The sequence below is a fragment of the Budorcas taxicolor genome, chromosome 6 (assembly GCF_023091745.1).
Source record: "Budorcas taxicolor isolate Tak-1 chromosome 6, Takin1.1, whole genome shotgun sequence".
Taxonomy (NCBI): Eukaryota; Metazoa; Chordata; class Mammalia; order Artiodactyla; family Bovidae; genus Budorcas; species Budorcas taxicolor.
In genome coordinates this window covers 35,037,114-35,064,647 of record NC_068915.1, presented here as the reverse complement: position 1 = coordinate 35,064,647, position 27,534 = coordinate 35,037,114, and positions in this window count along the sequence as shown.

The following is a 27,534-nucleotide window of genomic DNA, read 5'->3' as shown; positions in this document are numbered from 1 at the left end:
AAAACTGTATGTGCTCCATTTTGAGGAGCATTATAGTGCCCATCTGAATGGAAATCTCTTCCCAGTGGCTGCTGTGTGCCTGAAATATGCAGCACTACTCTAGAAATTGCATATAGGAGTGGAAATTTTGTTAAATTTTGAACATACCTCTTGAATCCAGGAAGACATTTAGCCATGCCTATAAATTAACACGTTTGTGCATATTTGGGAGGAAGGCATGGTTGTTCAGCTTTCTTTTGAAGCAAATCACAGTACTGGCCAATCCTACAGCATATTGATCTATGTCAGGAACCCCTGCTGGGAAAAAGATTTAGTACCAAGGAACAAATTTCCAAGTAATACCAAAATAATTTGTGGAGATGGTTCAAGATCTGACTTTGACTTAAAAATTTTTTAGAGAGTAAGTACTCTTTATAACCAGATGTCTATTTATTTAAAGCTAATGTTGAAGTGTGGTGATGAGAAGCAATAGAACCTTTGGACAAATAATGTTCTGAGGAGACAGTGCAGTAGACTGAAGAGTTCAGTGGCTCAGTCGTGTCCAACTCTTTGTGACCCCATGAACCGCAGCCCGCCAGGCCTCCCTGTCCATCACCATCTCCCGGAGTTCACTCAGACTCACGCCCATCGAGTCAGTGATGCCATCCAGCCATCTCATCCTCTGTCGTCCCCTTCTCCTCCTGCCCCCAATCCCTCCCAGCGTAAGTCTTTTCCAATGAGTTAACTCTTCGCATGAGGTGGCCAAAGTACTGGAGTTTCAGCTTTAGCATCATTCCTTCCAAAGAAATCCCAAGGTTGGACTGGTTGGATCTCCTTGCAGTCCGAGGGACTCTCAAGAGTCTTCTCCAACACCACAGTTCAAAAGCATCAATTCTTTGGCACTCAGCCTTCTTCACAGTTCAACTCTCACATCCATACATGACCACAGGAAAAACCATAGCCTTGACTAGACGGACCTTTGTGGACAAAGTAATGTCTTTGCTTTCAATATGCTATCTAGGTTGGTCATAACTTTTCTTCCAAGGAGTAAGCGTCTTTAAATTTCATGGCTGCAGTCACCATCTGCAGTGATTTTGGAGCCCCCAAAAATACTGACACTGTTTCCCCTGTTTCCCCATCTATTTCTCATGAAGTGATGGGACCGGATGCCATGATCTTTGTTTTCTGAATGTTGAGGTTTAAGCCAATTTTTTCGCTCTCCTCTTTCACTTTCATCAAGAGGCTTTTTAGTTCCTCTTCACTTTCTGCCATAAGGGTGGTGTCATCTGCATATCTGAGGTTATTGATATTTCTCCCAGCAATCTTGATTCCAGCTTGTGTTTCTTTCAGTCCAACGTTTCTCATGATGTACTCTGCATATAAGTTAAATAAGCAGGGTGACAATATACAGCCTTGATGTACTCCTTTTCCTATTTGAAACCAGTCTGTTGTTTCATTTCCAGTTCTAACTGTTGCTTCCTGACCTGCATACAGATTTAGGAGCATCTTATTGATGCTTTTTATTAATTGAGTAAAAGTGAAAGATTTTTGTGCTTTTAACATCTAGCTCTAATTATTGGCTAGAACAGTCAAAGCTGTTTAAAATTGTTCTGAACCTAAGCTGGTAAAATTCTTTTTCTAACTGCCAAGAGTCTGATATTCCTGATTGAGTTTTTGGACTTTTAGGATGAGACGTGTAAACAGTGAAGAGGAATCACAGTATGGTGGTCTGTCTTTTCAGTGCAGTTGGGTGGGGCAGTGGGAAGGCAGATGGAGGGGGAGGAAGCAGGAATGAGCATTGGAAATAGACTTCTGCTGCCTAAAAGAATGATGTGCTTTACATACCAGACTGAATTGATACTTTAGTTACTGCTGCAACTCTGGATTTTTCACATAGTTTGGGAAAAAAAAAAAGAAACAGTAATTCTTATCTCTGTGCTACAAATTCCGTATTCTCTAGGGTGTGACATGAATTTCAAGTTACTTGACCTACTGAGTAGAAATAAGGATAATCAGCATAAGCTGACCTGAGCAAAGTACTCACATGAGTGTCACTTACTGTTAGATCACCGGCACCATGCACTTGTGTGTGGCAAGGTTGGCAGTCCATTGCTTGAGTGAAGGACTGACCTGAAGAAAGCCTTAGCACTTCACAGTTTGTTCAGATTAGGAACTGTCAAACATTGTAAAGAGAAACTGCTTTTTATTTCCTTGAAGCCTTGATTAAACAGATATGTACTTGACAAATGTTTTATGAGTTCCTCATTTGTATTTTATTGAGATATAATTGACATATAATATTGTATAGGTTTAGGATCTACAGTCTGTTGATTTGATACATTTATGTATTACAATATGATTACCACCTTAGCAGTTAACACCTCTATCATGTCACATATTTGTTTTTCTGTTTGTTTTTTTTTTTTGTAGTGAGAACAATTAAGATTTAGTTTCTTAGCGAGTTTAAAGTGTATCATATAGTATTGTTGACTGTATTTACTATGCTGTGCATTAGCTTTTCAGAAATTATGTACTAGTTGGAAGTTTGTACCTTTAAACGTCATTTGCCCGATTTCGCCATCCTGCACCTCCTGGTAGTCACCTCTCTGCTCTTGGTTTTTATGAGTTCAGCATTTTTAGATTCCACACGTAAATGATACCATTAAGTGTTTGTTTTCCTCTGTCTGACTTATCTCACTTAGCATGATACTCTCAAGGTTCATCCATGTTGTTGCAAATGGCAGGATTTCCCTCTTTCTCATGACTGATTATTTTCCATTGTGTGTGGGTCTGCGCATGTGCTTCTTCAGCCATTTATCTCTTGTCAAACACTTAGATTATTTCCATGTGTATAATGCTGCTATGAACATGGCTATGCAGATATCTCTTCCAGATACTGATTTCAGTTCCTTTAGATGTATATCCAGGAGTGCTGGAATGTATGGCAAATCAACTTTTTTCAGGAATCTCCATACTGTTTTCTTTACTAACTGTACCACTTTACAGTCACACCAAAAATGTATAAGGGCTCCCTTTTCTCCAGATCCTTGCCAGTCTTTGTTATCTCTTACCTTTTAGTAATAAGCCTCCTAACAGATGTGAAATGATATCTCATTGTGATTTTGATTTGCATTCCCCAGATTCTTAGTGATAGTGATCATTTTTTCATATTACCTATTGGTCAGTTGCATGTCGTCTTTGCCCATTTTTAACTGGAAAACAAGCTTTTTTGTTGTTAAGTTGTATGAGTTATTTATATATTTTGGATATTACTCCCTTACCAGATCTATGGTTTGTGAATATTTTCTCCCATACTATAGAGAAATCAATTTACTGATTACTTACTATATATAGCTCTTTAGTTCAGTGTGTTCCCTCTTGTTTATTTCAGTTTTTGTTGCCTGTGCTTTTGATATCTTATCCAAGAAATCATTGCCAAGGCCAGTGTCAGGGATCTTTTTCCCTATGCTTTCTTTCAGAAGCTTTACAGTTTCTGTTCTTTCATTTAAGCTTTTGATCCACTTCAAGTTATTTCTTGTGAGTGGTATAAAATAGGGGTCCAGTTTCATTATTTTGCACACAGATACCTAGTTTTCCTAACACTATTTATTGAGGAGACTTTTCTTTCCCCATTTGTGTTTTGGCATTCTTGTGAAGAATTAGTTTACCATACATGAGTTTGTTTGGGTCTGAACTTTGTTCTGTTTCACTGGTCTATGTGCCTGTTTCTATGCTAGTATCATAGTGTTTTGATCACTATAACGTTGTAATATAGCTTGAAATCAGGTAACGTGATGCCTCTAGTTTTGTTCTTTCTCAAGATTGCTTTAGCTATTCACAGTCTTTTGTGGTTCCAAACAAATTTTAGGATAGGTTTTTTTTTTTAATTCTGTGAAAAATACCATTGGAATTGCAGTAAATATGTAGATTTCTTATGGCAGAAAATGAAGAAGAACTAAAGAGCCTCTTGATGAAAGTGAAAGAGGAGAGTGGAAAAGTTGGCTTAAAGCTCAACATTCAGAAAACGAAGATCATGGCATCTGGTCCCATCACTTCATGGGAAATAGATGGGGAAACAGTGGAAACAGTGTCAGACTTTATTTTTTTGGGCTCCAAAATCACTGCAGATGGTGACTGCAACCATGAAATTAAAAGACGCTTACTCCTGGGAGGAAAGTTATGACCAACCTAGACAGCATATTAAAAAGCAGAGACATTACTTTGCCTACAAAGATCGGTCTAGTCAAGGCTATGGTTTTTCCAGTAGTCATGTATGGATGTGAGAGTTGGACTATAAAGAAGGCTGAGCACTGAATAATTGATGCTTTTGAGCTGTGGTGTTGGAGAAGACTCTTGAGAGTCCCTTGGACTGCAAGGAGATCCAACCAGTCTATCCTAAAGGAGATGAGTCCTGGGTGTTCATTGGAAGGAGTGATGTTGAAGCTGAAACTCCTATACTTTGGCCACCTGATGCGAAGAGCTGACTCATTTGAAAAGACCCTGATGCTGGGAAAGATTGAGGGCAGGAGGAGAAGGGGATGACAGAGGATGAGATGGTTGGATGGCATCACTGACTCAATGGGCATGAGTTTGGATAGGCTCCAGGAGTTGGTGATTGACAGAGAGGCCTGGAGTGCTGCAGTTCATGGGGTCACAGAGAGTTGGACATGACTGAGCAACTGAACTGAACTGAACTGATGGATATTTTCACACTATCAGTTCTTCCAATTTAAAAACATGGGCTATTTCCCCACTTATTTGTGTCATCTTTAATCTACTTCATAAATGTCTTACAGTTTTCATTTTCCAGATATTTTTCCTCCTTTGTTATATTCTTTTCCTAAGTATTTCATTGATTCAGATGCTTTTGTAAATGGAATTGGTTTCTTAATTTCTCTAACAGATAATTAGTTGTTGGAGTATGGAAATGCAACTGATTTCTGTATGTTGGCTTTGTATCTTACAACTTTACTAAATTATTAGTTTTGACAGTTTTTAATGGAGTCTTACTGGCTTCCCTGATGGCTCAGAGGTTAAAGCGTCTGCTTGCAATGCGGGAGACCTGGGTTCAATCCCTGGGTCCGATCCCTGGGTCGGGAAGATCCCCTGAAGAAGGAAATGGCAACCCACTCCAGTATTCTTGCCTGGAGAATTCCATGGACAGAGGAGCCTGACGGGCTACAGTCTATGGGGTCACAAAGAGCTGGACACAACTGAGCGACTTCACTTCACTTAGAGTTTACTATATGTAAGATCCTGCAAATTACAATAATTTTACTTTTTCCTCTCTGATATGGATGATTTTTATTACCTTTTCTTGCCTAATTGCTCTGAATAGGACTTCTGATATCATGTTAAGTAGAAATGGCAAGAGAGGGCATACCTGTCTTGTTCCTAAACTTAGAGGAAAGGATCTTAAATTTACCATTGCGTTTAATATTAACTGTGGACTTTTCATATATGGCCTTGATTAGGGTGATGAACATTCCTTTTATACCCAGCTTGTTGAGCTTTTTTTTTTTTTTATCATAAAAGGATGTTTTTTATCAAATGCTTTTTCCACATCTATTGAGGTTACTATATGATTTTTATTCTTATTTATTGATTCACATATATTGAACTATCCTTGCATCCCTGGAGTAAATCCCAGTTGATCATGGTGAATAATCCTCTTACATATTAATAATTTTTTTTTCTGACAACTTTCTGTCATATAAGTAAAATCTTTGATAACTACTGAAGATAAAACAGTGAACGTGGTCTTGTTATATCTCTCCTAGATGGTTGCTGGGAAGACAAACTAATCATTAAATGTTGATTTTGGTAGGTACTTTGAAAAAGAAGTCACTTGTGCAATATGGGCACATGAGGAACAAAGGGATAAGTTTGTATTGTGATTGGGGAAAGCATCTCAGAGAACAGGATATTTGAGACCTAAAGAAGATGAGGGAGCTGATTATGAAGTACAAAGGAGCAAGTGCTGACAGAAAAGAGACTCTGCAGTTTGTATTCCCTTTGACTCTGAGGTGCTCTGAAAAGCTCGAGAGGAAAGATGTTAAATAATGTCCCTCAGTCATCAAATGGAGAAGGAAATGGCAACCCACTCCAATATTCTTGCCTGGAGAATCTCAGGGACAGAGGAGCCTGGTGGGCTGCTGTCTGTGGGGTTGCACAGAGTCAGACATGACTGAAGCAACTTAGCAGCAGCAGCAGTCATCAAACAAAATTTTAGTTTTGTTTGAAAGACTGGATTATACATATCTGTAACATATAATCTCCCTGTTTAAAATGCCTAAAATAAAATTATTTTTGGTAATTGAATGTATTAAAAATAGTGTGCTTTATACAATTTTGAGGAAGTTAGGCATTGTTATTAATGGAAGACATTATGTTTTCACAAAGGATCATTGCTTTCTACCTTGTGGAGATAAGCCTAATGTAGATGACTTGGTGCCTTTGCTATGGCAGGTGCTTGGTATGTTTGCCAAGTTGAATTGCAGCTCATATTGTGCCATATTAGGTCCCTCACAGTTAGACATTTTCATATTGAGTTACAGAATTACCCATTTCCAGGGATATATGCATTGAACAGCTCTCTGCAATCTCATGTAGAGGGAAGAACAGATCAATGATTTCTGGATCTTGCTCACCAAAAAATAATCTGCTTAGGACACACAGTCTTTAGGCAAAATTATTGTTTCTACTGTAGAGAGGAAGAAGCTTAAAGGTTCAGAACTTGCTTGAAGTCCTATAGCACAGTTCATATTTTTGTATGGCATTTTTATCATAAAGTAAACATGCTTACTGTCTTCCTGAAGAGATATGTGTCAGGTAGTTATATTCTGGTGGGATAAGTTTAAATCATTTCCACATGTCTTTCCACATCACTGCAGGAACTCAGTAGCACAGCTGTATATAAAACCTAGGATGTTTGACCTGGGTGATTTTGAACTCTGTTCTTATAATCAAAAGCAAACATTGTGACTCATTTTAGTATAAATCAGTGTTTTTCTGAAGCCTTACAGAAAGAAAAAATGTCAGGGATCATATATGAAATTGAATCACAGGTGAGTAAACTGCTTTCTAGTCTGGAGAAAAGTTTTTTTCATTTAACAATATAAAAACTACACATGTAAACTACCATTAGTAAATCCATGTTTTGAATGCTCTTGGAAGCCTTAACAGAAGTGTGGTTTTTTAGGAGCATCTCCTCTAGCCTAAGAATCTCTAGTTTGTCTTCATGTTAGGAGATAGGCGAAACTGCCAAGTTTGCTTTTTGGTGTTTTCTGACTGTGCTCTTTCCCTCTCTCATTCTCTCCTGCGTTGTTTCCTCAAAGCACAGCTTCTGAGTGTGGCCTCATTTTCCTCCTCTTGGTGCACTTGAAGCCTCTTTTGTGAAGTAGACTAGATAAGTCTACAAACTGAGTGTCTACTCTTTCTCCATATCTCTTTCCCCTCTCTTTTTTGCTCTGATAATCTGATAAATTAATATTCTTTACGGTTTTAATGACTGCTAATAGATTATTGCATCTTAATGACTGTTAATGGCTTAATCTGTTAAACCTCCTGGGTGAAATATTTACATTTTAAAAGGGCTTTTTGGAATCATAACCTTATTTAAAGAGATGACTCAGTGTGAGAATCTAAAACCTGTTGACAAATCACGAGGGAGAATAAAAAATTAGATTTTTATAAATATTTTAATATTTATGAGAACAAGGATACATTCTCAAAATTAATGTAGTGATAAAGCACTCATAGTACAATTTGAAGCATTCCTTTTTTAATCTTTAGTGATGCATAAAATAACAGTGTGTTTCAAACTCAGTGATGTCTTAGATTTGATGAAATATGGTAGCTATATTTTGCCACCCTTCAAAGTATGCCTGTTGTAGGTGGTAACTACCTCCCTTATTATGCTTCACTCTCACAGTTATACACAAACTCACTTCTGCATAAACAAACCCAAATAAACACATCCCCACACCACTGAACTATGGACATTCCCTAGTTAACTGCTGTGGATGCATATTAAAATTTGAGTTTTTTTGTGTTTTATTGTCCATATTAAAGGTTTCATAATCTTAGTTTAAGAACATTTATAAGAAATTTTTACTGGAAATGATATTTTACTTATAGCATTTATTTGCTCTTTAAATTGTCTTTTGTAATACTTGATTCCTTTTATTTTGTCTCACTTTGCTTTGAGATAGAAGTGATAAATATGAGTAAATACCACAGATGGATATAGTGTCTTGAAGGACTGGCTATCCTTTTAAAGATGAAAAGGCTTTGTATCTGTAATTACTGATCATGTGATACACAGTTTCAAATAAAAGACTTAGTGTCATTCCTTCTTTTTGGAAGACATTAGAAACAATTGCAGAATAAAAAGCAAGCTCATCAACAGCAGAAAATCAGTCAGAAAACTGGCTAAAATTCAGCTCTTTGTGTTCTTGAGAGTGAAAGCTGTAGCTGAAAGAAAGTGCTTCAATTTTCTACCATGCAAATCCTTTGCCTCCTTTTAGACTGGTTTACTCTTTTGAAGCAGTTAAGTAGTAGCATTTCTTGGCAAGAAGAACGTTTATTTAAATAATTCTGCGCAAATTCTGTTTAATTTATTCCTTCTGCCTCCCATTCTACTCCATTGCCTTCCTTGTACTACCAGCTTCATATATCCACTTGAGTTATGATATATGGACACTTGTTATGTTCCTCTAGCATGCCTTTTAATTTCTTTTAAGTTTAAAATTGGGGCAGGGTAGTTAAGGACTTTTAAAAAAATGCAGTACTAATCATATTTTCACTAATGACAATAAGTATATATTTTATCAGTATTCTTTGTAAGGGGCTTCCCAGGTGACTTAGTGGTAAAGAATCTGCCTGGAAATGCAGGAGATGCGAGAGATGCAGTTCAATTCCTGGGTTGGGAACATCCGCTGGAGTAGGAAATGGCAACCAACTCCAGCATGCTTGCGTGGAAAATTCTGTAGACAGAAGAGCCTAGCGGGCTGCAGTCCATGGGGTTGCAATGAGTTGGACACAACCAAGCGGCTGAGCACACAGATCCATTCTTTGTGAATGAACAGGATTTTATCATCATAGTCTTACATTTAGAAGTTTTCCAAAGGTTTGAAAGTTTTGGATTGATTTGGCAGGGCCACTGTTATGCATATATTTTGTAGGTTGCAGAATATATGGTTAAATTTGAAAATATCAAGATCTGTTATTTTCATTGAATTCTCAGTATGTATGGCAGTTAATAAAATTCTAAACTTTCTGGTAACTGTGAAATGTTGTTATTAAATCATTAGCTCCTGCCTAATATGTCAGCATGGATTAGTACTTTTCCTATTAACAATTTTCAAAAAGAAGTGACCTGAGTAAGTGAGAAATAGGAGACTGTTACTGTCAGAACCTGATGCGGTGCTCATAAGTAATGGCAAGAGAAGGATGCTACAAGCAAATAAAAAGGGTTTGAGAGTATGGAACAAGAAAAAAAGTTCACTTTATTTTTATTTTTGCCTAGGGTTAGCCCAGAGGCTTTGGAAATGAATGGCCAGTCTGTGGTTGACCGCAGTGTTGCAAAAATTAACATCATGTTAACATACAAACCTGTACCTTTTGAACTCTTTGCATTTTCAAGTGAAATTACATCCTTTAGCTGCCATGCTGTCACATAAAGGAAGGAGGTGTGTATTTAGAAGGTACCCATGAAAGCCTGGCAGACCAAGGATCTGTGTGAAAGGTGGTTTTGTCAAGAAAGGCACCTATGAGCCTATTACAAGTACAATACGGTGTGGTCTGTGATGAATCTCCATCCCTTGAGAGCTCTTAAAATAGAATAAATAGCTAGGTCTTTGGATGGTTTAAGCATTGAACTGCCTGAAGGAAAAGATCTTCTCAGATGACCTCCCAGTGCCCCTTTTAGCTTTGTAATTCTAAGTCTGAGATAGTTGGCTTATGAAGTGCACTGAACATATAAATGTGTGCTGGTATGTTCATTGTGTATATATAGATATGTAGGGGTATGTATATACGTGTGTATGTAAAAATGTACCTACCCTAGTAACATTATCTATGTTTAATATTTTCATGCTCCTTTTTTCTTACCCTGTTACTCTTTACAGACTATCTCGCCCTCCATCCTTTCGTTGATCTCCCCATATATGCAACTGTGCAAAAATACATTGTGTCTGAAGTTGGATGGCAAATGTATGTCGTTCTTGAAGGTTTAGTTTCCTCACTGAATGATTTTATCCCTGATGTTTTCCTAATGAAGAGCTATGTGCATCTGTTTAAGTATTATTGGCAGAGAGTGAAAGGAATGTGTGAGTTTTGTTGTTTACTAGGAGAAAGAAGCATAGAACATGTAGTTTAGTATGGTGACATATGATATTTATATTTACCACTAGAGAAGGAGCATGTAGGGTAGAATCAGTATCTACTTTTACTTTGTTATTTGTTTGTGGACTGTAAAGGGTTCTCTGAAATAGTCTTCTGATAGAGGTGTAAGACTGCAGAGAACTAAACATTTGTGCATTGTGACTTGGCTTCAATGTTTAATAACTGTAGTTGGTCAAAAAGCTGAAATCCAAAAAATGCCATGTGCCTTAGCAAGCACATAGAAATAAAACCACCCAGCTCTGGGTCAGACGCTTTCTACTGAGAGGACTCCTCCTGAGAAGTAAATGTGAGCATTCCTCTAAAGTAAATATGAGCAAATATGAATGCATATTTGTATTCATGACAGAAAGCAACCTGCACCATTGTAATTCCTGTGACCGTCATTGTGGGGAAAGTTCAAAACCTTGTACATGGTTGAGTTTAGAACCACCTCTGTAGCTGTTCCCAGATAATGAGCTTGTCTGTCCACAAGGAGCTGGTTGTGGTCAGAAGATGGAGATTTAATCAGAATGCAGAGAATTGACTACAAGTCTTTGCTACTTTTACTTATTCTAAATGAAAAAGCATTTCATTTCTTAGCTCTCCAGTATTCCTCTTCATATTTTAACCGTACAGTAGCTATTCATAGGGGGCTGTGTGTGTGTGTATTTGGTAACAATTTCTAAAGGACAGGCAGTTCCTGTCCACTTGCTCACAGACAATACTGATAGTATTTCACTTAGCTCAGACCCTAATTGGCCTGCATTTGCTGCAGTTGCCAAACTTTGCCATCTGGTTACTCTGTTATCCCTCATCAGTTTTCTTATATAGTTAGGAAAAGAACACTTCTTTGGGCAAGATGCTAGGTGCAGCTGTTTAATAGGAACCAAAGATTCCTTCCTGGTACTTGGAAAAAAAATCATTACCATCAGCAGCACCTTCAGAATAGAAAATTTGAAACCCTGCTCGTGTAATACATAAAATTTATGTTTATATAGCTAATACAGATTGAAAAAGAACAAAAATATATGTTCTGTTCTTAAAAAAATAAAAATCTAATGAGAATTGAATGTCTAAAAATATTTAAGGAACATTGCTTTGCTTCTAATTTCTGATTTCTCTTCGGACAAACTTGATTGAATAGTTATGTATATTTATAATTTAGTAAGTTGTTGTAGGGTTTATAGAAAAATTGGAGGACACGGTTGGGAAGCCCTCTCAATGCAGGATCGCCAGGTGATGCTTAGAGTATGTTAGATGATGCCTCTTTCTCACCATCTCTCTGCTTATTTTGTAACTGCATTGTTAGAATCTGAGTGTGAGTGGGGAAAAAACTGGTGTGAATCTTGGTCACCAGAATGTGATAGGTGGTCAGAAAGAGGTTATTTGCTTGTCAGGTTGGCCTGGGCTACATGGCCCTTTGTTGGGCAGTATCATTTAATCCATGGAGAAGAGAGTAAAGTAGAAGTTACTAGAGGAAGTTGAGAGACCAGGGGGAGGGGGAATTCTTTTACCACACTAGCAGAGGGCACAGAGGGCATGGTGGAGAAGGACAAGAGGGCTAGTCTTCAGCCTCTCACCCACAGTGACTCCATCTACTTGTGAAGAGCATCCCAGCAACACCGTAAGTTCTGGATGATCATTTATCTTCTGTCTGGGGAAATAACTGATAATAAAGAGTTAGGGAATGGGACTGATAGTGTTTCCTCCAATAGTCTCTTCTAGTGAAGAGTGGAAATTCTATCATTTTTATAAAGTGGAAACGTGAGAAGAGATGGATTCACTACAATAACTCTTCCCACCTTTAAGAAATTTATAGTTTTTTTGGGGTGATTCTAGACAAATTAAAGCAATGATAAATAATTTTCAGTATGAAATAAAGAGCTAAATTGTGACTTTTAGAATGTAGATGTCAGATTCTTTTTTGGTGAGCCACTGGGGAATCCTGGATATTTTTTATTAAACATTAAAAACATTGCATTGAGTTAGATTATATGTAAAGGAATTGTCTATTTATATTTACAAAACTTACAGAAAAAAAGACTTCAAACTAGTTATAAATGTGTGAATGGAGAGAATAATAGATAAATAATAGAATAGAGAGAATCTGAAATAAAATAAAAAGCGCAGAAGCAGTATTGCAGTAAAGGTTGAGAATTTCAGCTTTGGAGTCTGAAGTCTTGGATTTGAATTCCACAATTGCCACATAGTAATTGTATGACCTTAAAAAAAATAACTTAATATCACTAAGAGTATTTTCTCATATGACCAACAGGGACAATAATATGCTTATATATTAAGATTGTTGTGTGCAAGTCACAATGGTTCCTGGCCTATAACAGTTAGTAATGAAGATGATTTATATTGTCATTATTGGGTGAAACATTATAACTAAAATAAAATCTCTCTTTCAGTGAGAGGTGGTTTGCTAGAATAGGAAGCTAGTAAAATTTTTTTGAAAGTTATGTGTTTTTAGAGCATTAGGTCAAAATAGAAAGCAGTAGACTATGCCAAAGCCTTTGACTGTGTGGATCACAATAAACTGTGGAAAATTCTGAAAAAAAATGGGAACACCAGACCACCTGACTTGCCTCTTGAGAAACCTATATGCAGGTCAGGAAGCAACAGTTAGAACTGGACATGGTACAACAGACTGGTTCCAAATAGGAAAAGGACTACGTCAAGGCTGTATATTGTCACCCTGCTTATTTAACTTATATGCAGAGTACATCATGAGAAACACTGGGCTGGAAGAAGCGCAAGCTGGAATCAAGATTGCCGGGAGAAATATCAATAACCTCAGATATGCAGATGACACCACCCTTATGGCAGAAAGTGAAGAGGAACTAAAAAGCCTCTTGATGAAAGTGAAAGAGGAGAGTGAAAAAGTTGGCTTAAAGCTCAGCATTCAGAAAACTAAGATCATGGCATCTGGTCCCATCTCTTCATGGGAAATAGATGGGGAAACAGTGGAAATAGTGTCAGACTTTATTTTTTTGGGCTCCAAAATCACTGCAGATGGTGACTGCAGCCATGAAATTAAAAGACGCTTACTCCTTGGAAGGAAAGTTATGACCAACCTAGATAGCATATTTAAAAGCAAAGATATTACTTTGCCAACTAAGGTCCGTCTAATCAAGGCTATGGTTTTTCCTGCTTGTCAGGTTGGCCTGACATGTATGGATGTGAGAGTTGGACTATGAAGAAAGCTGAGCGCCGAAGAATTGATGCTTTTGAACTGTGGTGTTGGAGAAGACTCTTGAGAGTCCCTTGGACTGCAAGGAGATCCAACCAGTCCATTCTGAAGGAGATCAGCCCTGGGATTTCCTTGGAGGGAATGATGCTGAAGCTGAAACTCCAGTACTTTGGCCACCTGATGCTGAAGAGTTGACTCATTGGAAAAGACTCTGATGCTTGGAGGAATTGGGGGCAGGAGGAGAAGGGGACGACAGAGGATGAGATGGCTGGATGGTATCACTGACTCGATGGACGTGAGTCTGAGTGAACTCCGGGAGATGGTGATGGACAGGGAGGCCTGGCGTGCTGCGATTGATGGGGTCACAAAGAGTTGGACGTGACTGAGTGACTGAACTGAACTCAACTGAGAAGTAATTTAATAAAGTATACCACTACTATTTTCCTTTGTGTCATGAAAGTATGTAGACATCTATGCAACAGAAACAAGAACAAAAACCTGTTTTCTTTTTGGAGAACAGCTTGTGTCACACAAGTAATTAAATCTTAAATTTTGTCAGGATGCCTATTACCACCTCAGCATACAGATGACACCCCATTCAGAATCTCAGGAGCAATTCATATTACTGAGGGCATTGTCATAGCATTATTTTCCAATGTCCATGATTAATTATTGGTAAAAAAGTAAAATTTGATTTTCTTAAGGTAGATGTGTAAGGAAACATGGATATGTGATTCTGAATAATAGGAATAATTCTCAGTTTCACATGGGAGACCTAGTCTCCTGTAGCCACCCTGAAGGCAGGACCTGGTCTGTTCTCTTCACGGACAAAGCTGAAGTGTGTAACATGTTCTTCACGTGTAGTTGGTGTTCAATTAATTATAGATTTGCTAAATGAGTGAGATATGTATGGTCTTACTTCATATACTACTTAGAAGGCCATTTCCTAGTGTAGAGTTAAGGACATTGAATTTGGAATTGAAGAGCCAAGTATGAAAACAAGAGATTTAGGGGATCTTGGAGACATCTTTCTGCTTAAGAAGTTATTTTGTAGATTAAGATAGTAGAGACAAAATCATTTGGGGAACTATAAAGTTGCAGTATGTAGTGTTGAAAGTAATTACTTCATTAGATCACCTAATTACATAGTTTTATCTACTAGTTCTTTAATCTCATCTGTTCCTGTACTCCCTTGAGTACTATCTGAGAAAGCCACTTATCATTATTTATTTTTGCTCAATAGCAATACTATTCCAGTTAGTTTTAAATAGAGGTCATTAAAAGCATAGAACATTTCTACCTGTAGGAAGACATTTATGCATTTTTAAAGTGTACCCCACCTGATAAAAAGGATAAGCAAGAAGAAAAAGAATAGATGAGGACAAGTTCCATTTGTGTTTTCAGTAAATTCCAATGAACAAGTTAAAAATATAGTATGTTTCAATAAAGATGCTACAGTTAAAAATATGCACTAGAAAATTTGAAATCAGACATTGATTTCATTTTCTATATAGCATATTAGGTGCTCATGATGGGCATTTTATATGTTTATGCATTTGAAAATTTATACTGTATATCTGTAGATTTAGTAAATGTATCATTCATTCAGTTAAAATTCATTAAGTTTTATGGACTGTGTTAATGTATGTATTTGGGTTCTTTTGGTAGGTCCAATGGAAGTCACAGTAGGATGCCTTAGGGGTATTACTGGTTTATATTGTAGGACAGTGATATTATGGTTAAAAGTTTAGAGTTTGAAATAAACAGTCTCAATGAGAATTCCAACCTACTGCTTATCAGAAACTTAATTTTTTGCAACTTATTTAACTGAAGCCTCAATTTTCTCATCTATAAAGTGGGTATACTATTGTCTGTGCCATACTGCTGTTATGAAGATTAAATAAAATTATGATTTAAAGGGTGGCTGGAAAAATATCTAGCATACAAACCATGCTTAGTAGCTGACAGCTCTTGTCATTTATGTACTTGTTAGTTTGAACTGTATTAGTAGTAGTTACTGGACATGGAACAACAGACTGGTTCCAAATAGGAAAAGGAGTATATTGTCACCCTGCTTATTTAACTTATATGCAGAGGACATCATGAGAAACACTGGGCTGGAGGAAGCACAAGCTGGAATCAAGATTGCTGGGAGAAATATCAATAACCTCAGATATGCAGATGACACCACCCTTATGGCAGAAAGTGAAGAGGAACTAAAGAGCCTCTTGATGAAAGTGAAAGAGGAGAGTGAAAAAGTTGGCTTAAAGCTCAACATTCAGAAAACTGAGATCATGGCATCCGGTCCTATCACTTCATGGGAATAGATGGGGAAACAGTGGAAACAGTGGTTGACTTTATTTTTTTGGGCTCCAAAATCACTGCAGATGGTGATTGCAGCCCTGAAATTAATAGACACTTACTCCTTGGAAGGAAAATATGACCAAGCTAGACTGCATACTAAAAAGCAGAGACATTACTTTTTCAACAAATGTCCGTCTAGTCAAGGCTATGGTTTTTCCTGTGGTCATGTATGGATGTGAGAGTTGGACTGTAAAGAAAGCTGAGCACCAAAGAATTGATGCTTTTTAATTGTGGTGTTGGAGAAGACTCTTGGAGTCCCTTGGACTGCAAGGAGATCTAACCAGTCCATCCTAAAGTACATTAGTCCTGGGTGTTCGTTGGAGGGACTGATGTTGAAGCTGAAACTCCAATATTTTGGCCACCTGATGTGGAGAGCTGACTCATTTGAAAAGACCCTGATGCTGGGAAAGATTGAGGGCAGGAGGAGAAGGGCACAACAGAGGGTGAAATGGTTGGATGGCATCACTGACACAGTGGACATGGGTTTGGGTGGATTCCGGGAGTTGGTGATGGACAGGGAGGACTGGCATGCTGCGGTTCATGGGGTCACAAAGAGTCGGACACTACTGAGCGACTGAACTGAACTGAGACAGCATATTAAAAAGCAGAGATATTACCTTGCTTACAAAGGTCCGTCTAGTCAAGGCTATGGTTTTTCCAGTAGTCATGTATGGATGTGAGAGTTGGACTATAAAGAAAGCTGAGCACCGAAGAATTGATGGTTTTGAGCTGTGGTGTTGGAGAAGACTCTTGAGAGTCCCCTGGACTTCAAGGAGATCCAACCAGTCCATCCTAAAGGAGATCAGTCCTGGGTTTTCATTGGGAGGACTGATGTTGAAGTTGAATCTCCAATACTTTGGTTACCTGATGCAAAGAGCTGACTCATTTGAAAAGACCCTGATGTTGGGAAAGATTGAGGGCAGGAGGAGAAGGGGACGACAGAAGATGAGATGGTTGGAAGGCATCACCGACACAATGGACATGGATTTGGGTGGACTCTGGGAGAAGATGGTGATGGACAGGGAGGCCTGGTGTGCTGCGATTCATGGTGTTGCAGAGTCGGACACTACTGAGCAGCTGAATTGAACTGAACTGATCTTATAAATAAATGAGTTGTGTTTCTTGCATCTCTGAATTCTGTTAAGTAACTTTTACTGTTGTGTACTACATAGGCTATGTAAATACAAGATTTATAGAATATTTGATCTCTTTTTTTGTCTTTATCGGTGCTACTACTTTATGACTGGTTAATCCCTGTGAATAGCTGGAAGGCTAAAGTTAATAGATTGTTTAAATAAAAGCACATTTTGTTTTTCAAAAACTGAAAAAGAAATAGAAGCTCTAAACTTCTAATTCAAAATCAGCTAATTTAAGATCAGATCAGAACAACACTTGCATAGCTTAAAAGGAAGTAATTCTTAGTATAATCTTAGTAACTTGGTTACCTTTCTGATGAAAATCTAGGAATAATATTTTAGAAGTAAATAAAGTTCTCCTGTGAGTTTCAGAAACATAGGAAATGTTCTCACATAAAATATAAGAATGGTTGAAATGAAAACTCTGTATTGTCTATGTATCTGCCTGAAATAATGAGCTATCCCAAATCGAGTTGTGTTTAGCCAGCTTTTAGGTATTTAACTTCTAAGTTAATTAATAAGCATGGCTATCACCACTGACATCACACAACACTGACATGACATGCCTATTACCACCGACAAAGGTCTATCTAGTCAAAGCTATGGTTTTTTCCAGTAGTCATGTATGGATGTGAGAGTTGGACTATAAAGAAAGTTGAGTGCTAAAGAATTGATGCTTTTAAACTGTGGTGTTGGAGAAGACTCCTGAAAATCCCTTGGAATGCAAGGAGATCAAACCAGTCAATATTAAAGGAAATCAGCCCTGAATGTTCATTGGAAGGACTGCTGCTGACTGAAGCTGAATCTCCAATACTTTGGCCACCTGATGCGAAGAACTGACTCATTGGAGAAGACCCTGATCCTGGGAAAGATTGAAGGCAGGAGGAGAAGGGGATGACAGAAAATGAGATGGTTGGATGGCATCACTGACTCGATGGACTTGAGTTCGAGCAACCTTGGGGAGTTGGTGATAGGGAAGCCTGGTGTGCTGCAGTCCATGGGTCACAGAGTCGGACATATCTGATCACCACTGAATGAAAGAGAATCTTCAAAAATTAAGTAATCTTAGTCCACTGTCCTGTATGTTAAATAATTGTAGTAGTAGTATATAAAGTATTTGAATATTTGTATTAACTGTCAGTTTTCAGAGGCAACAGTGAAGCAACATATAGGATTGATGCTATGTCATTCTAGACATAAAAAAAAAGATTTTTAAAAGCTTTGATACCGCAGTGAAGTGTTTTTTGACACTTGCTCTTGCACATCAAGACCTTATGTTGGGTCTAACATGAAATTTTAGTCAATTTCATCTTGGTAAATTCAACTCTAGAAAGATCTTAGCTTTTGCAGAAGACTGCAATTCACCATCCACAGTCAGCAGTGAAAGAGATGCTTATTGACCTTTAAATTTCAAAGAACTATTTCAAATCAATCATGTAAGAGACCTTTTGATGGTAATGCACAGACTCAGTCCAAAAAGAGCTCTTTCTTTGAAGAATCAATAAATTCTTTTCAGAAATATCTATCCACAAGGCTTTGTATGAACAGGATAGTTTTGCTAGCTTAAAAGCCTTGAAACCTTTGAGATTATTATAATCTTTCCATTTATTGTCACTATCTTTAGGTTATCTTTGGTTACAACTTTAAACTTATTTTTTCAACAGATTTTTCTTTCCCTTATTAAAAAGCAAGTTGTCAGTCTTTTTCCTAATCTCCTTATGTACTTGTAAGTTTTGCAAGAGAGTCCGATACACAGAAATTCAGAGATTGTCTTGGTATGTTGTAAGGAGTCCTTGCTATATCTGCTGAAATCAGCAGTCTTCAGGTTTACAGATACTGATTTTGAAATAGGTTTGTAAATTTGATGTTTTCTTTTTCTGAGGTTCATAAACTTAAAATACATAAAAACAGCATTTTATCATAGAAAATCAATCAAAATATCATAAGCCAAATCCATAAATATTTTAACATTTTATTAATATTAAAAGAGAAGAATTGATTTACAGGTTGTATTGGACTTCCACTTGTTATTTCCCTTTTCTTCAAATAAGGAACACGACTAAGGTCTGTCTAGTCAAGGCTATGGTTTTTCCTGTGGTCATGTATGGATGTGAGAGTTGGACTGTGAAGAAGGCTGAGCGCCGAAGAATTGATGCTTTTGAACTGTGGTATTGGAGAAGACTCTTGAGAGTCCCTTGGACTGCAAGGAGATCCAACCAGTCCATTCTGAAGGAGATCAGCCTTGGGATTTCTTTGGAAGGAATGATGCTAAAGCTGAAGCTCCAGTACTTTGGCCACTTCATGCAAAGAGTTGACTCATTGGAAAAGACTCTGATGCTGGGAGGGATTTGGGGCAGGAGGAGAAGGGGACGACAGAGGATGAGATGGCTGGATGGCATCACGGACTCGATGGATGTGAGTCTGCGTGAACTCCGGGAGTTGGTGATGGACAGGGAGGCCTGGCGTGCTGCGATTCATGGGGTTGCAAAGAGTCGGACACGACTGAGCGACTGAACTGAACTGAAAGGCTTTGATGGGGCTTCCCTTGTAGCTCAGCTGATAAAAAATCAGCCTGAAATGTGAGAGACCTGGGTTTGATCCCTGCGTTGGGAAGATCCCCTTGAGAAGGCAAATGCTACCCACTCCAATATTCTGGCCTGGAGAATTCTATGGACTGTATAGTCCATGGGGTCGCTGAGTTGGACACGACTGAGCAACTTTCACTCAAAGGCTATGGTAATGTTTGCTAAAAATGCTATTTAATTATTTAATCATCCCTTTTGTTTTCCCAAAAGTATTATCTAAACTTGGTTTATTAAAGGCACTTTATAATTGCCACAGTAGTTAATAATTTTGTTGAAATGAGACAGTTTTTCTAACTATGTAACTATGTAGTAGAAGAAATTATTTTATAACATTTATGGAAGCACAACTATACTGTAACTTTTTCAGCCCACTCCTTTTTCTCCTTTCTTAAGGAAAGTAAAACTGAACAAAAAAATACTTGAGAGAGACTTTAGATACTCAGTGCTTAATTCATCCAGTATAATGTGCTTAGTTGCATCCGACTCTTTGTGACCCCGTGGACTGTAGCCTGCCAGTCTCCTCTGTCCATGGGGATTTCCAGACAAGAATACTGGAATGGGTTGCTATGCCCTCCTGCAGGGGAATCTTTCCAACCCAGGAATTGAACCCAGGTCTCCCACATTGCAGGTGGATTCTTTACCAGCTGAGCTACCAGGGAAGCCCCATCCAGGATATTACTTTCTCATAAACAGTGAAGTAATTTCAAACATACTAACTGATAATAGACAAAGCTTTGGTTTCCATGAATCTTAACCACTAGTGTTTATTATTTGTCAAGCATGAAGATTGAATTGATGTAATATACTACATTTTGTTTAGTGTGGACTATAATTTTGCTCCTATATAAATAAAAAGTCCCCTGATATTTTTCCATATCCACATTGTTTTACTTTTACAAAGTATTAGAGTTATTTATTTGTTGTTTTTTAAAACCATGATAGTTTTTGAGCGTTGCACTTTCTGAATTTTTGTGTGTATTAGCAGAGTAGACCACTCGTTATGATGTGGCTACAGTTCTTATCATATACTGGAATATAATTCCTTTGAGTTTTATTTTAAGAAACTAAGAGCTATAACAAGGCAGAATTTCTCAGAACTATGGAGTCATCAAGTCCTAGTGCTTGTGAAAGTTGTGAGCTTGGGTTTCACTTGATCTGGTTTTTTTTTTTTTTTGGACATTTGTTTATAGTAATAGTAGTAGTTACCTTATGTTGAAAACTGTGTGCCAGTCTCCTTGCCTGTATTATTTCTAATACTTACAAATCTTGATATTTGCTTCTCACCAAAAAACAATCCTGTATTCATTTAAGTAATTAGACCAATATTACATAGCGAGTGGAAGAGTTAGCCTGCAAATTTATGGTGTTTGACTCCAACGCAGTATTGTTTCTATTACATTATTAACTCTGCTCTCTGTTCCCACCTAGACACACACACAGACACGTGCACATGCACACACTTCCTTTCTGATTTCTGGTAGCCTGATTCCTAGCCCTAGTTCCCTCCAAGGGTAAAGCCATGATGGCATATTATTTTCTTGCCACAGTCCATGCACCAGGACCATCTCATACCTAAAATATTTTCTCAAATTAAAGAAAACCTTCCTATCTCAGATTTAATTCTTTCTGATACTGCTGTCTAAATTATATCGATGATTATATATTGAGGATAATGGCTTACTGTATTATTTTTCATAAATATCACTGATTTTAAAGAAACCTTTAATACTTTAATCAGATATAATAACTTGTACTTTCAAATATCTCATTACCTATTTGAGATCTTTTAAAATGTCAAGATTCTTTCAGCAACTTGAAAATCATAGGAAAAACAGAGAAACTCACTTTTTTTGTAATAAGGGCCATTCTAGAGCCTACATTGTTTATTGCTACAAAGTTATGGTAGCTGCTTAGGAACTTATTGGTAAGTGTATTAATAAAAAGTAATTTGAATTGGGAAGTTTTTAACATGGTTATATATTACCAGGATATTGTAACAAGTGTATTAATAAATCTGTCATTAAATGAAGTTAACTTTTGTTGTTTGCTGATTATTATTTTATTGTTTATGCAGTTTCTACTATGTATCATATATGATGGTGCTTTCTGTAACTGTAGAGATGAATAGAAAATGCTTTTTCTGTCCTTAAGAATGTCACAGTCTGTGGGAAAAAAAAACAGCAATTTTTATTTAACATTTATGGTGAAATACTTCCCAAAGAAGTACCCACAAAAGTTTCAAAATAAGACTCCATAACTCCCTTCACATAACTCCCTTCATTCCTGTATGGGAATATTACAAAGGAGATTTGACAGAAATCCCTTGATCTCAGTATTGACATACTGAGTGCAAGGTACTTATGCTAAAGAGAGTTGCAGGAACAGCTTTGGCTATATATCCCCTTACCATTATTAACATATATACACAAAGTAAATTCAAATTTCAGAATCTGTTTACTAATTAGAAGAAATAATTCAATATCTATTTGGTATAATAAAACATATTTATTTGTATTCAAATTAAGCTTTTCTAGGTTCTATATAGATCAAAGAAATGTGATGCAACAACAAGGACAATAAATTAGCAATAAATTATGTAAGTAATTATGTAATTAAATAAATTATGTAAATTATTACATAATTAGCACTGAATATTATTTAATTGAATAAAATGGGTTGTGTACTCCAGAGTTGTTGTATAGAAGTATAGTGCAAAGCACATGTTTAACTTTTCTAGTAGCCATATTTTAAAAAGTAAAAAGAAATGGGTAAAATCAATAATATTTATTTAACCTAATATGTCTAAAGTATTGTTGTTTCAACATATTAGTATAAAATTAATGAGATATTTATTTTTTAACTACATTTTTGAAATCTTTGTGGTTTGCAATTACATGTCAGTTTAAACTGCCACATTTAAAGTATCAGTGTGTGTATGGTTGGTGGCTATTTTATTGCAAATTGCTGGATAAATTTAGCATTACAGATGTTCAAAGACAGTTTAGCTCACACAAGTGGATGTGTGCTCCTGCTCCTGCTAAGTCGCTTCAGTCGTGTCCGACTCTGCGCAACCCCATAGATGGTAGCCCACCAGGCTCTGGAGTCCCTGGGATTCTCCAGGCAAGAACACTGGAGTGGGTTGCCATGTCCATCTCCAGTGCATGAAAGTGAAAAGTGAAAGTGAAGTTGCTCAGTCGTGTCTGACTCTTCACGACCCCATGGTCTGCAGCTTGCCATGCTCCTCCGTCCATGGGATTTTCCAGGCAAGATGTATATATAATATGTAAAACTTGTTCTGAGTCCTGACAGGTTTTCAAAACTTACGTAGATGAAAGGAACAAATATCTATTATAAGGAGGAATGCTATAATAGGTTTTAAAACATATTTACTGAAAATGATCATAATAGTTCCAGCTGTTGACCAAATTACCAGTTTATAATATACTTCATGTTACTGCTAAGGAAGGTCACTTAAGGTCATATTAATGATATGTAGTATGTTATTTTTACTATAGTTTTAGAAATATTGGGCAAAACTTTTCTAAAGGGGTATTCAGCTAAAAATCTTTCTAGATATTATATGTAAATAGAGTTTTCTGGCTTAAGTAAATGTCAGTAAATACAGAACCATGCTTGGTAATTCACAGTGAATCATGGGATACTAAATTTTTGTGAATGTCTTGTCAAAAGACCTTTTTAATTTTACATAATCCAGTCGTCCCAAAGTTGCTGAACTAAGGGGTCTTACTGTGAAGCATATAACTAGGGAGCACTGATCTAATATATTTTCTGTTTTAGAAAGTCGATGTAAGAGGTGTATGAAGAGTGTTTTAACACTACTTCCAGAATTTAGGAATACTTTATTTATGTCTTTCTGATTACACAGCAGTCTGTCACATTTCGTTATATGACATTTATTCATTTATTCACTGAAATTACTATCTATCTTCACGTCTATGGAAATGTATTTTTTTGTGAACCACAGCTGCTTATGTGATTTCTAATGACTCATGTAAATTGATAAATGATAGGCACAGCACTTTGTTTGTACCTCATTAAATATTCTGCAGTTAAAAGGCCCAAGAATATTTGCAGTCTCTGTTTGATTATCCACTGATTTTTAACAGATTAAAAAAAGAAAAGTACAGGAACTCTAAATTTTTTTATCACTAGTTTTTTTTTTTTTTTGCATTTATAGTTACTTAACATTGCCAAGTAGGCTGCCGTCCATGGGGTCGCACAGAGTCGGACACGACTGAAGCGACTTAGCAGCAGCAGCAGCAACATTGCCAAGCAGTGCCTGTAGTTTGTCTTCAGGAAAAAAAAAATTTCCATAGATATTCTTTTGTTCTGACAGAGGATAAAATGGTTCACCACATTACTTTGTTACAAATAAGTAAATATTTAATGCAAATTACTTGTTTCTTCTATATTGTTTTGTTATGTATGTTTTGCCATGTATTGACAGTATATGAAAACATTTGCCTGGTATCAGTTTCGGGTCTTCTTATTTTTGTCCTTCCAGAAGATGTCTAGAGGCCTAGTTGTGAAAAGAAATGGTACCCATTACAGTGACTGTTTGGATAGTCTTCTATACCTTATCACTTCCTTTCACTGTATAGAGGACGACCCACTGCAACAGATAGCTATGTGAATACAGAGAGGAATAGATACTAAGTGTTCTGGTCATGGGAACTCAAGTGAGGGGTACCCAGAGCGAAACCTAGCACAAAACAGTACATTTACCCTCTTTTGAAGTACTGGCATAGGTAATCTGGGCAAACAAAACCAAGATTTATCATTGAGCAGCAAAATGACTTAAATAATCTGCCTGCAATATAGGAGACCTGAGTTCATTCCTTGGTGTAGAAATTCCCTGGGCAAGATAATGGCTGCCCACTCCAGTATTCTTGCCTGGAAAATTCCCTGGACAGAGGAGCCTTGTGGGCTCCAATCCATGGGACCACAGAGAGTCAGACTGAGTGACTAAACATTCTGAAATCACTAACTAGCAAAGTTGGACAGATGATGCCGGGGAAGAACCCACAACATGCAGCTCCAAGGTTAAGGAGGAGAGACAGCCTCATAATGACATCAGACTCTTTTGCATGAAGTGGAAGTCTGACTGTGCTCCCCTTTGAAATGCACTTGTGCTGATTACCTGTGGGGTAGATGCACATCCCCCTATCCCTGGCCCAACCATTAGTTAAGAACCTTGCTCAAAGTGTAATTCTAAGCTTTCATGTGAATCTAATCAATGGGATCTTAAGACAGTTCTAGTCTTATTAAGAATAATAGAATATACGGTAAAACATTTCAATATGTGTGGTATTACACTTTGAATTTGTTTTCTTTTACTTTGGGGCCAGATTAAATCCTTTAGAACTTACTTTCCAAACTAAATTTCTCTGAATAAACTAAGCTTGTTGTGTTTGTCTATTATTGTTGTTTTAAAAATTTTGGTATTGTTTTGTTGTTGTTTAGTTGCTAAGTCATGTCCACTCTTTTGTGACCCCATGGACTGTAGCCCACCAGGTTCCGCTATCCATAGAATTTTCTAGGCAAGAATACTGGAGTGGGTTGCCATTTCTTTTTCCAGGGCATCTTCCCAACCCAGGTATTGAACCCAGGTCTCCTGCATTGGCAGGTGGATTCTTTATCTCTGAGCCATCAGGGAAGCCCAAAGTCCTAATTGAATCACTTTAGGAATGAATATTTGTCAGTGCTCAATGAAGGCCTACCATGTTTAACTTAATTCTCTTCCCCAGATATTGAGTAAAACCATCTAATTTTGTAGTGGTTTTTATTTCTTTTGTTGTTGTTGCTGTCATTCTTCCAAATCAGTTTGTCTGGTATTAAAATTGCTGCTTTTCTCTGTCAGTATCTTGCTCATTCTCTATACTCTAATCTTAACATAGTAAAAAATTAGACTTCCTGCTTGCTGCTAACTAGGGGAATCCCTTCTTTGCCCATCTATGCTCTGTTTGCACTCTGTTTTCAATAGCCCAAGAAACAGCTATTGTAGGTGAAAGGTCTTTTGTTAAAAAGAAGGAAACTGAACAGCAGTTTCCTCTTTCCTTCTTTGACTTGCACCTGCAAACAAGTGGTGTGTGCTTCAGTCTTTTTTTTTTTTAAGCATCCATGATTGTTTCTGAGACTTACCTTTGAAAAATTTACACAAATGAAATGAAAAATGAATCCTTTAAAATTGACTGTGTATTCAGTATACTGTTTCTTAAGACTGAGTTGTAAAGTTTAAGTAGTTGTAAAGTTTAAATAGCATTACTTCTAGCTCACTTTTGTGTGTAATTCAGTTATTCTGCTGTGACTTCTAATACAATTAAATGATAGATATATGACAAAACTCTCAATGATTGTTTGATTTAGTTAGGCAGTAGTTCTAGTAAGTGTAGATTATTTTAAATTACTATTTAATACATTTCATTATTCACATTATTTTAGTGAATGGTTGAAAGGTAAAGGATGTAAAATTTATAAAATAATTTTTGTGGAACTCAGATGCCATCTAAATTTAGCACAGAAGTGATATTCAAATCCCACTGACACTGTGAAAATAAACCATTTAGTTTCAGGTAAGAGATATTTAAATAAGCCTTCTATACATTTTCATGATTTTCTTAAAGAATAAGAAATATATATGCATGTACTAACAGTGGCATAATTTTCTTTTCTAAATTTTCTTTTTATAAGTTTAGTGGCTAAATAAACATAACATTTAAAGACTATATTGTAGAGCTGAATATTTTACTGTAACTTTTAATCCTGTCTGGTTGCTATCAAAATAATTCTATTTTTCACAGTCATGCTTTTGTTATATGACTTAATTAGCATTATGGAAAGATGTATTTTTTAATTTAAATTGTCTAGGTGTATATTCTCACATATTCAACATCTTATATTTCCCTTAAATGATCCACTAAGGGTTAAAAAAATTCCAGTTTCATAGACATTTTATTTTACATAACAATATAGCAATGGCTAGTAATTTAGTAGCTTTTCTGTGCATCATTAGAATAAAAATACACTTCTTGAAGTATTCTTTCAAGCTGTTCCTAGACAGAATAAAAGCATTTGAAATCTCCATGTACTATAAGATCAGCACATCTTCAATTCTGCTTTCAAAGCCTGGAAATGTGTGGGTTTCTCAAATCCCTTCTGCATTTTTAACTTTTTAAAGTAATGTCTCTATTGTTGATGCCTCTTTGTCCAGCTAGGCCATAGTTAGTTCTGCACCATGCCTATATCATTACCAGCAATTCAAGGGAAGGGAAATGATTATATAACTTGTATACTTAAATTCAAAGTGAGTAAGAATGGAGATTTGGGGTTGTTGCTGAAAGAGCTACTGTTTGACCATGGCATCTCCGTATGAAACTCTTGTATTTTAGTGGATACAAGAAAGTCACTAAGTCTAGTGCAGATTCAAGAAGAGGGCAAGTTGATTCTGCCTCCAAATGAAGACTGACAAAATCACGTTGAACAAGAGATGGTGGGATGGGAGTATTTTATATCCATGTTTGAACAATGTTATCTGCCACAATAGGTTACCCTAAGAAGCTTGAATTTCATTCTATCAGTGATTGAGAGTTATTGAATAATATTATTTGGGGATAATAATACAATCACAAACATATTTTGTTAAGTTTACCGATAAATTCCTGAGAGAAATAAGATGATCACGGAGTTCATTGTGTTTTGTTTTTGCTTTTTCTTTTCCTTAAAGAGTTCATGAGTCTTTGAGGCATTGACATGGAAAGCAGGCAGAATGGAAAGCAGGAAAAAAAGGAAAAAAATACCAAATAATCTTAGATGTATGAGGAAACACAGAATACTTCTTTAATGAGACAGACTTCTTCCAGTAATTTAC